General features: G+C 50.9%; 1 non-coding gene across 1 annotated transcript; it reads right to left on the reverse strand.

Moving 5' to 3' along the window:
- Positions 1 to 8747: 8747 nt before the first annotated feature.
- On the reverse strand, positions 8748 to 8829 carry trnal-uaa (transfer RNA leucine (anticodon UAA)). Its single transcript has one exon. It is a non-coding gene; the product is annotated as a tRNA-Leu (tRNA).
- Positions 8830 to 10658: the final 1829 nt, after the last annotated feature.

Genomic DNA, 10658 nt, shown 5'->3' on the forward strand with positions numbered 1-10658 from the left:
TCATCATTGTGCTTCGGGTTGTCTGCTCAGTCTGCAGCATTGCAGGCCGTGGGAGCAGGGCAGTGGGAAAGGTACCTCGTGTGGGCTGCAATAGGACTTTCCACACATTATTCCAGGTCAGTTAGAGAGCTCCAGGAATTCTGAATGAGGATCGGAAAAATGCATTGATTGAAGGAGAAGGATCAGGAAAACAGGATAAAGCTGATGAAATCAGCAGGATTTCTCGGTCTAACTCTGTGCCATTCTTTATTTTCTGCTTCATAAATCTACAATCCGGAGCTCAACCCACTCAGAGCAATATAAGCTCAGAAACAAATCATTCAGTCCAACACATCCATGCTGAACTGATATCCGATGTCAATCTCATTCTATTTGTCAGAATCTGGCCCAACTTCCTCTGAACCCTTTTTAATTCCTACACCCACCCAGATACCTTTTAAATGTTGTAATTGTACCAGCCTCCACTACTTCCTCTGGCAGCTCATGCACACAGTGCCCTCTGCTTGAAAAATGTTCCCCTTAGGTCCCTTTTATGTTTCCCCTCTCAACTTTAACATATGCCATCTGCTTCTGGACTCCCCCACCACAGGGAAATCACCTTGCCTTTTTACCCTATTGAGGGGCCTTCATGATTTTGTGAACCTCTATAACGTTACCCCTCAGCCACTGATGCTCCAGGGATAATAGCCCCAACCTATACAGTCTTAACCTCCAGCACAGACCCTCCAACCTTGGCATAATCCATGTAAATCTTTTCTGAACCCTTTAAAGTTTCACAACACCCTTCTTATAGGAGGGAGTCCAGAATTGCACATTATATACCAAACGTGGCTGAACCAATACTGCAACATGACCTCCCAACTCCTTTACACAATTAACTGAGCAATAAAGACAAAAATGACAAACGCTTTCTTCACTATCCTATCAAAATGTTAGTCCACATTCAACGATCGATGAAGCTGCACTCCAGGTCTATTTGTTTAGCAACATCCCTAGTACCTTGTCCTTGTCCTGCTCTCTTTTGACTTTCCAAAATGCAGCACCTCACATTTATCTAAATTAATCTCCATCTGCCACTCCTCGGCCCACTGGCCCATCTGATCAAGATCCCGTTGTCCTCTGAGGTAACCATCTTCACTGTCCTTGACACTTCCAATTTTACTGTCATTTGCAAATTTACTATCCATTCGTCCTATGGTCACATCCAAATCATTCATATAAATGACAAAACAACAGTGGACCCAGCACCGGTCCTTGGGGCACACCGCTGGTCACAGGCCTCCAGTCTGAAAAGCAACCCTCCCCCACCACCCTCTGTCTTCTACCTTCGAGCCAGTTCTGTACCCAAAGGGTAATTCTACTGCCCCAACATAAAAGTTTGAATTATGACACCAGTTTCAAAAGTACAACAAGAACCTATTCCTGATTGGGGAATCGGGGCCAGGGAGTCAATAAAAAGATATGTTGCAAGGTTCGGTAAATTGGAGATTCAGTTCAGTGGATCACTAAATGAAAACAATTCAGCAGGACACTCGGACGGGGAAGAAGTGATTCAGGGAACAATTAAATGGAGGGAATTGAGGCAGGGCAACAGGAATTGGGGAGTTTATGCAGCGGCCTTTATATTGGGCAGGATAATACTGAAAGGGAGAGTTGGTGCAGTTTCAGGGTTTGTGCAGGATTGGCAAATGGGATAAATGGTGCAGAGCAGCGGAGCCATAAACAGTCGTACAATCATAGAGATGTACAACATGGAAACAGACACTTCAGTCCAACTTGTCTCTGACTCAGTCTTAGAATTCTGGCAGTGCTCCACAAAAATGGAGAATCATTCCAAGGAACTACTAAATGGAAGGATTGGGCAAGGGCTTATGGAAATAAGAGAATTTGGAATGGGGCATCTGGTATTGTCAAATTAGTGCAGTTGGAACCGAATGGGAGAGTTTCAGTTTAGCAGTAAATGGGAGAATTGGGACATTACAATACTAGATGCGGGAATGAGAGGAGGGCACCCTTAAATTGGGCGAGAGCATCAGTCAGTATGAGGATTGGTGTAAGGCAACACTGAGTGGAGAACTTGTTCAGGACGTCAGTAATTGGGGGAAATGGTGCGAGGAAACAAAGAATTGAAGAATTGATGCGGGACATCAGCAAATGAGAGACCTGGTGCAAAGTGGAGCTAAATTAGAGAATTGGTGCATGGAGACAGTAAATGGGAGAATTAGAGTAGCACACCCTTAAATGGTAGAATCGGGCTCGGGCATCAGAAAATGGAACAATTACTACAGGATATGAGTAAATGGGAGATTTGGTGGAAACAATAAATGGGAGATTGGTGCACAGTACCGTTGCATTAGAAAATTGGTGGGAGTGCCAATATATTGGAAAATTGGAACAGAGCCTGTCTAAATTGGCAGTCAGGGTTAGGCTGGAGATGGTGTGTGGGTGGCGGTGAGGGTCAGGCTGGGCGGTGTGAGGGTGGTGGTGAGGGTCAGGCTTGTGGCAGTGTTGAACAGTGGTGGGGTCAGGCTGGGGCGGTTGGTGGATAGCGGTGGAGTCAGGCTCGTAGTGGTTGGTGGACGGTAGTGAGGGTCAGTCTAGGGGCGGTGTTTGGGGAGCGGTGAGATTCAGGCTGGGGACGGTTTTAGGTGGCGTTGGGTGTCAAGCAGGGGGTGGTATGTGTTCGGAGGGGACGGTCAGACTCAGGTCGATGCGTTAATGACAGTGGGTTACAGGCGGAGGGGGCAGTGTGTGGATGGTGGCGAGAGACAGGCTGGTGATGGCGTGTCTCTGGGATTCTCTGAAACACACTGTGACCAGTGAAGGGCAGACTGACCACACTCTTTCAATGAACCACACCCAGGGAACAGCAGACTGATCCGACTCGGTCAATGTAACACACCCAGGGAAGAGCAGACTGTCCCCACTCTGTCAATATAACACACCCAGAGAAGATCAGATTGACACCACTCTATCAATGTAACATACCAAGGGAAGAGCAGACTGACCGCAATCTGTCAATGTAACACACCCAGGGAAGAGCAGACTGACCCCACTCAGTCAATGTAACAGACCCAAGGAAGAGCAGACTGACCTCACACTGTCAATGTAACACACCCAGCGAAGAGCAGACTGACCTCACTCTGTCAATGTAACACACCCAGAGAAGACCAGACTGATCCCACTCTGTCAATATAACACACCCAGAGATGATCAGATTGACCCCACTCTATCAATGTAACATACCCAGGGAAGAGCAGACTGACCTCACACTGTCAATGTAACAGACCCAGGGAAGAGCAGACTGACCCCACTCTGTCAATGTAACACACCCAGGGAAGAGCAGACTGACCTCACTCTGTCAATGTAACACACCCAGGGAAGAGCAGACTGACCTCACTCTGTCAGTGTAACACGCCCAGGGAAAAGCAGACTGACCCCACTCTGTCAATCTAACACACCCAGGGAAGACAAGACTGACCCCACTCTGTCAATCTAACACACCCAGGGAAGAGCAGACTGACCCCACTCTGTCAATCTAACACACCCAGGGAAGAGCAGACTGACCTCACTCTGTCAATGTAACACACCCAGGGAAGAGCAGACTGACCTCACTCTGTCAATATAACCCACCCAGGGAAGAGCAGACTGACCCCACTCTGTCAATGTAACACATCCAGGGAAGTGCAGACTGGCCTCACTCTGTCAATGTAATACAACCAGCGAAGAGCAGACTGACCTCACTCTGTCAATATAACCCACCCAGGGAAGAGCAGACTGACCCCACTCTGTCAATGTAACACACCCAGGGAAGTGCAGACTGGCCTCACTCTGTCAATGTAACACACCCAGGGAAGTGCAGACTGACCACACTCTGTCAATGTAACACACCCAGTAAAGAGTAGACTGACCCCACTCTGTCATTGTAACCCATCCAGGGAAGAGCAGACAGACCCCTCTCTGTCACTGTAACCCACCCAGGAAAGAGCAGACTGACAACACTCTGTCAATGTAACATTCCCAGGGAAGAGCAGACTGACCCCACTCAGTCAATGTAACAGACCCAAGGAAGAGCAGACTGACCTCACACTGTCAATGTAACAGACCCAGGGAAGAGCAGACTGACCCGACTCTGTCAGTGTAACACACCCAGAGATGATCAGATTGACCCCACTCTATCAATGTAACATACCCAGGGAAGAGCAGACTGACCTCACACTGTCAATGTAACAGACCCAAGGAAGAGCAGACTGACCTCACAATGTCAATGTAACACACCCAGGGAAGGGCAGACTGACCCCACTCTGTCAATGTAACACACCCAGTGAATAGCAGACTGACCTCACTCTGTCAATGTAACACACCCAGGGAAGAGCAGACTGACCTCACTCTGTCAATGTAACACACCCAGTGAATAGCAGACTGACCTCACTCTGTCAATGTAACACACCCAGGGAAGAGCAGACTGACCCGACTCGGTCAGTGTAACACACCCAGGGAAGAGCAGACTGACCTCACACTGTCAATGTAACAGACCCAGGGAAGACCAGACTGACCCCACTCTGTCAATGTAACACACCCAGGGAAGAGCAGACTGACCCCATTCTGTCAATGTAACACACCCATGGAAGAGCAGACTGACTCCACACTGTCATTGTAACCCACCCAGGGAAGACCAGACTGACCCCACTTTGTCAATGTAACCCACCCAGGGAAGATCAGACTGACCTCACTCTGTCAATGTAACACACCCAGGGAAAAACACACTGACCCCACTCAGTCAATGAATCACAACCAGCGAAGAGCAGACTGACCCCTCTCTGTCAGTGTAACACACCCAGGGGTGAAGTAGATGGGGAAAGGAGAGGGGGCAGGAGATTGGGGGCAGGAGAGGGAGGCAAGGGAGGGGGGAAGGAGAGGGGGAAGGAGAGGGGGTGAAGGAGAGGTGGGAAAGAGAGGGGGTGAAGGAGAGGGGGATGGAGGTAGGGGGTAGTAGAGGGTGGGGAAGGAGATGGGGGAAGGAGAGGGTGGGTCGGAGGGGGGAGGAAGGTAGAAGGAGATAGGAGGAACGAGAGGGTGTTGAAGGAGAGGGGGAAGGAGATAGGGGGAAGGAGATGGGGAAGGAGAGGGTGGGGAAGGAGAGGGGGGCAGGAGATAGGGGAAGGAGGGGTGGAAGGAAGTGGGAAGGAGATGGAGAAGTAGAGGGGTGAGAAGGAAGGGGAAGGGGGAGTGAGGGAAATGGAGATGGGGGAAGGGGGAAAAGGAAGGAGGAAGGAGATGGGGAAGGAGAGGGGGTTAAGGAAGGGGGAAGGAGATAAGGCAAGGAGATGGGGTGACAAGGAGATGGGGGAAGGAGGGGGAGAAGGAAGGGGGAAGTAGAGGGGGTGAAGGAAGGGGGAAGGAGATGGGGGAAGGAGAGTGGGGGAAGGAATGGGGAAGGAGATAGGGGGGAAGGAGAGGGGGGAAGGAAGGGGGAAGGAGATGGGGGAAGGAGAGTGGGGGAAGGAACGGGGAAGGAGATAGGGGGGAAGGAAGGGGGATGGAGATGGGGGAAGGAGAGGGGGAGAAGGAAGGGAGAAGGAGATGGGGGAAGGAGAGGGGGAAAGGAAGGGGGAAGGAGATAGGGGGAAGGAGAGGGGGAAGGAAGTGGGAAGGAGATAGGGGCGAAGCAGAGGTTGGGGATGGAAGGGGGAAGGCGATATGGGGGAAGGCGTGGGGGGAAGGAAGGTGGAAGGAGATAGGTGGGAAGGAGAGGGGTGTAAGGAGATAGGGGGAAGGAGAGGGGGGAAGGAAGGGGGAAAGAGATGGGGGGAACGAGACGGAGGAAGGAAGTGGGAAGGAGATAAGCAGGAAAGGGGGAGGAGATGGGGGAAGGTGGGGGGGAAGGAAGGGGGAAGGAGATAAGGGGTAAGGAGACGGGGTAAGGAAGGAAGAAGAGGGGGAAGGAAGGGGGAAGGAGATAGAGGAAGGAGATGGGGGAAGGAGATGGGGGATCGAGAGGGGGAAGGAAGGAGACAAGCAGGAAGGAGATGGGGGAAGGGTGGGGAAGGGGGGGGAAGGGTGGGGAAGGGTGGGGAAGGGTGGGGAAGGGTGGGGAAGGAACGGGGAAGGAGATAGGGGGAAGGAGGTGGAAGGGAGGGGGAAGGAGGTGGAAGGGAGGAGGAAGGAGGTGGAAGGGAGGGGGAAGGAGAAAGTGGGGAAGGAGAGGAGGGAAGGAAGCGGGAAGGAGATAGAATGGAAGGAGAGGGGTGGAAGGAGGGGGCGAAGGAGAGGGGGAAGGAAGGATGAAAGAAATAGGGGTGAAGGAGAGGTGGGGGAAGGAAGGGGGAAGGAAGGGGGAAGGGGATAAGAGGAAGGAGAGGGTGTTGAAGGAGAGGGGGAAGGAGATAGGGGAAGGAGATAGGGGAAGGAGATGGGGGGAAGGAGGGGGGAAGGAAGGGGGAACGAGAGTGGGATGGAGATAGGGGGGACTAGATGGGGGAAAGAGAGGGGTGGAAGTAAGGGGGAAGGAGATTGGGGTAAGGAGAGGGGGAAAGGAAGGAAGGAGAGGGGGAAGGAAGGGGGAAGGAGATAGGGGGACGGAGATAGGGGGAACGAGAGGGGGAGGGAAGGACAAGGGGTAAGGAGAAGGTGGGAAGGAAGGGGGAAGGAGAGGGTGGGAAGGAGATAGGGGGAAGGAGAGGGTGGGAAGGAGATAGGGGGAAGGAGAGGGGGAAGGAAGGGGGAAGGACATAGGAGGGAGGAGAGGGGGAAAGGAGATGGGGGACAGTAGAGGGGGGAAGGAATGGGGAAGGAGTTGGGGGAGGGGGGAAGGAAGGGGGAAGGAGATAGGGGGAAGGAGGTGGAAGGGAGGGGGACATGGGGTAAGGAGAGGGGGTTGAGGAGATCGGGTGGAAGGAGAGTGGGGGGAAGGAAGGGGAAGGAGATGGGGGTAGCAGAGGGGAGGAAGGAGAAGGGGAAGGAGATGGGGAGGAGAGGGGGAAGGAGATTGGGGGTAGGAGAGGGGGGCAGGAGAGGGGGAAGGAGAGGGGGTAAGGTGAGAGGGTGAAGGAGAGGGGAAGGAGAGAGGGTGAAGGAAAGGGTGGCAAGGAGATGGGGAAATAGAGGTATGTTGATATTAGTCGGACCCTCCTCAACCCCTCTGCTTTCGGATATCTGCGTGGCCAGTTTCTGTGTCTCAAATAGTCAGCGCATTTGTCTGAAAGTTTGGTGGTTCGAACCCTCCCTTCGCACTGAGCCTCAATGATTTCAGTTCAAGCATTGAGACCAACCATGTCCCGAGACTGCAACCACGAGAACTCACCCGAGTCTGCAGCTGGATGTGGCCCCAATCTCTCCAAGGCCCCGCTGCCAACAGAAAGCGGCTACTGCAGCTTCAATCAGCGGCTTCCTGCTCAGCCCTGGGACACAGCACCTGGAAAATCCTTCCCCAGGAACGGCTCTTCCCGTGTGAAAGGGACAACCATTCCACTTTAAATTAGACACGGCTTCAGAGGATTGTTCCTGTTCTTGGAACGTTTCATAAACAAAACTCCTGTCTCGCAAATAAGAAGTGGGAAAAGTTGTTGGCAGGAAGAATAGAGAAAGTGTTAACTGTGAGGACTCTGTCTCGTCAGCAGATGGGATTCCTTACACTCGAAACAGGAATGATTGGGTTTCCTTCGGGAATTTCCCAATTGATTGATTTCCCAGGCGACATAAAGATGAGGATAAAAATATGAAAATCTTTATATTGAGTCTTAAATCCAGAGACAAGTGCTAAATAGATAATAATGTTCTGAAGGAATAATAGCTGAGAAATGGAAAGTGTGAATGATGACATTTGTGATTGGGAGGAATGAACTGGATCCTTGCAAATTGCAATGCCGGGTGAAATATGCTCAGTATGAAATGACACACTCATCAATCGTGAGCCAGGCCCAGCGACTTTAGTCGGTAGAGCATGAGATGCTTAATCTCAGGGCCGTAGGTTCAAGCCTCCCGATGGGCCCTTCCCCTCCTTTAAAGAAATCCATCTCTCTGCTCCACTTGCAGTATTGTAACCCAATGTAGGGGTTGGTTTGGACACGCCGATCCGACTGTGTTTGATCACACCTCTGTTCCTGAGTGAAAGCTGTCTCCACTTGCCCATAAGATGGAATCCCATCTGCTGACGAGACAGAGTCCTCACAGTCAACACTTTCTCTATTCTTCCTGCCAACAACTTTTCCCACTTCTTATTTGCGAGACAGGAGTTTTGTTTATGAAACGTTCCAAGAACAGGAACAATCCTCTGAAGCCGTGTCCAATTTAAAGTGGAATAGTTGTCCCTTTCACACGGGAAGAGCCGTTCCTGGGGAAGGATTTTCCAGGTGCTGTGTCCCAGGGCTGAGCAGGAAGCCGCTGATTGAAGCTGCAGTAGCCGCTTTCTGTTGGCAGCGGGGCCTTGGAGAGATTGGGGCCACATCCAGCTGCAGACTCGGGTGGGTTCTCGTGTCGGGAGGTGGTTGGTCTCAATGACTTGAACTGAAATACTCGATGATAAGGGCGGGCTCGAACCACCAAACTTCCAGCCAAATGCACTGACTATTTGAGACACAGAAGCTGGCCACGCATATATCCGAAAGCAGAGGGGTTGAGGAGGCTTCGAATGCAAGGACTCACACTGTTTTCCTGAGTTGACCTGAGCAGCGGCAAACACAACAACGAAGACGCAGACGGCCTGCAGAGGTTCTGCTCTGCTCAACTGTTTGCAGCGGAGCAACCGCTGGTAGCGGTGGGATTCTAACCCACGACTCGATAGAGACTGGAGCTTAAATCCAGCGCCTTAGACCACTCGGCCACACTACCACAGAGGCCGAGTGCGCCAAAATCTCATTACTAGCGTTTCAGCATCGCTTCACTTCAGGCACTAACAGATCGCGCATTCAGTAACGAACGTGGAACAATTTCGAAAGTATTTGAAAGGGTTTACAAGGTTTGCACTGTTTGGACAATAGCACGAAGCTGAATTGTCTTCGACAGTTTTCCCTGGAGCTTCAGGGCTGAGGAAAGGCCTGACAGAATTTTATAAAGACATGAGGCAGACGGACAGAGAAAAGAGTCAGGGAGTAATTTTTCACAAGGCACATGAGTTCAAAGCGAGATAACATTGGTTTAATGTGAGAACAGTAATATTTAAAGGGGATGTGAGGGACACTTGTTTTGAACACAGACATTTCCGTGTGTACAGAATGAATTGTCATATTTAGTGTCAGAGACTGGTGCGCTCACAACATTTCAAAGGCATCTGAAAGGGTTCGGAGAGATAAGGGACAAATTTTGGCAAATATTGGTTAGATTAATTTCGGTTATCTGTTTAGCAGTGGCAAGTTAGATAGCAGGGTCTGTTTCCGTGCTTGGCAACTCTGAGACGCTCCAGAAGCTGACACCAGCTTGAACAGACCATTTGCTAAACAAACCGTGCTGTTTGTTACTCAGCGCGTTTGGCTATTTTTCCTGGAGGGTGGAGTTTGGCCTGAAGAAAAATACCACACAAATTGTGTTACCCCCTCAGCACTCGAGCGAATCCAAAAACTGACAGCTCTTAGCGTTGAACAGAAGCAAAACGGAAAAGGCGGACCCATTGCCAGACACACTGACATGCTGACTTTGAGGGAGTGCGAGTCGTCTATGTCATGTACTGCTCACACAAATGGCAGCGAGACAATTCCAAACCGTGCTTCCAAACACACTGGCGCTTTAATGCATTGTCAAGTCCCAGAAAGTGCTCAAGTAAGATCCAACAAAACAGAACAACAATGAACCATGAGAAGTGAAGATAACCAATTCCATTCTTGATTAAATTGGGTCAACAATGCGCTGGTCCCTCCATCTGATGGAGAGGACCAATCCCCAGCCTCCCTGACCAGGACAGGAATGAAGGAAACCAGAGAGCTAGAACAACGTTTCACCACAGCAACAAAAACCGGCGAGCAGATTCAGTGTAGGATCTGGTTTCACATCAGCAATGAAATATCAATCTCCACTCACTTTCAGGGAAAACGGTGCCCACCGTAAATTGTCTGGAATATGAATCCCCAGCACAGTCTGTTTGGTCCCCGGGTTATTCTGCTGTACAGACTTTCATATGGACAAAGTCCTTTTCAAAGGGAGTGTTTGTGGCTGTCCATACGACAATGGCAGCTGTTGCCCTCACTCTCACTGCCGTTCCTGGCCGTGTACGGGTTGGCATCCTCACCTTGGTCCTGGGGGTTCAGGGTACAATAATCTGCTGCAGAAAACCGGAGTGTTCTGGAGCAGAAAGATGTGGAGTCCGTGTGCCTCCTGGAGTTGGTGTTGGAATGTTTGGCGGAGCTGGGAAGATGGTTTGCAGCATTTGCCTCACATTTCTGGGTGCCATCCTCAGGGTTGCAGAGTCTGTTGTGATGCGCTGCTGTCCTGGGGCAGTTGGAATTGATTTGGTTTCATTCCCGCTCCTTCCTGTTTTTGGGGTTACAGACTGGGTCCAAATGAATCTGTTTATTGCTGGAATCCGCGGATGAGTGCCCTGCTTCTAGAAATTCTCTGGCTGCCTTCTGTTTGCCCTGTCCTATTACTATTGTGCTGTTCTCACCAAACCTTGCCGTCTGGACGGATTGCTACTCGGGACAGCTGGTCCGTGACAATTCGGGACTGTC

This window comes from Chiloscyllium punctatum, unplaced genomic scaffold, assembly GCF_047496795.1.
Source record: "Chiloscyllium punctatum isolate Juve2018m unplaced genomic scaffold, sChiPun1.3 scaffold_110, whole genome shotgun sequence".
Taxonomy (NCBI): Eukaryota; Metazoa; Chordata; class Chondrichthyes; order Orectolobiformes; family Hemiscylliidae; genus Chiloscyllium; species Chiloscyllium punctatum.